Source organism: Nestor notabilis, unplaced genomic scaffold (assembly GCF_000696875.1).
Source record: "Nestor notabilis isolate BGI_N333 unplaced genomic scaffold, ASM69687v1 scaffold6626, whole genome shotgun sequence".
NCBI classification, from domain to species: domain Eukaryota; kingdom Metazoa; phylum Chordata; class Aves; order Psittaciformes; family Psittacidae; genus Nestor; species Nestor notabilis.
Window position 1 is genome coordinate 32,987 of NW_009934170.1, and position 235 is coordinate 33,221.

The window sequence follows — 235 nt, forward strand, 5'->3', positions numbered from 1 at the left end:
GCACTTGGAGCCACACACTGGGATAGAGTCTGGACATAAGCCCAGATGCTGGTAGCAGAAAAAGGGCAGCTGATGTGAGTACTCCAGCTGTAGGCTGCATGTCACCACTCTGCTCCGACCAGGGCCCCTGTGCTCCTCCACCCTGGCTGGGTGCTGCAGCACAGGAGGTGGCCTGTGCATGGTGCCCATGGCTGGGGGGAAAGGAAGCAGGCTGTAGCCAAGACACAACACTACC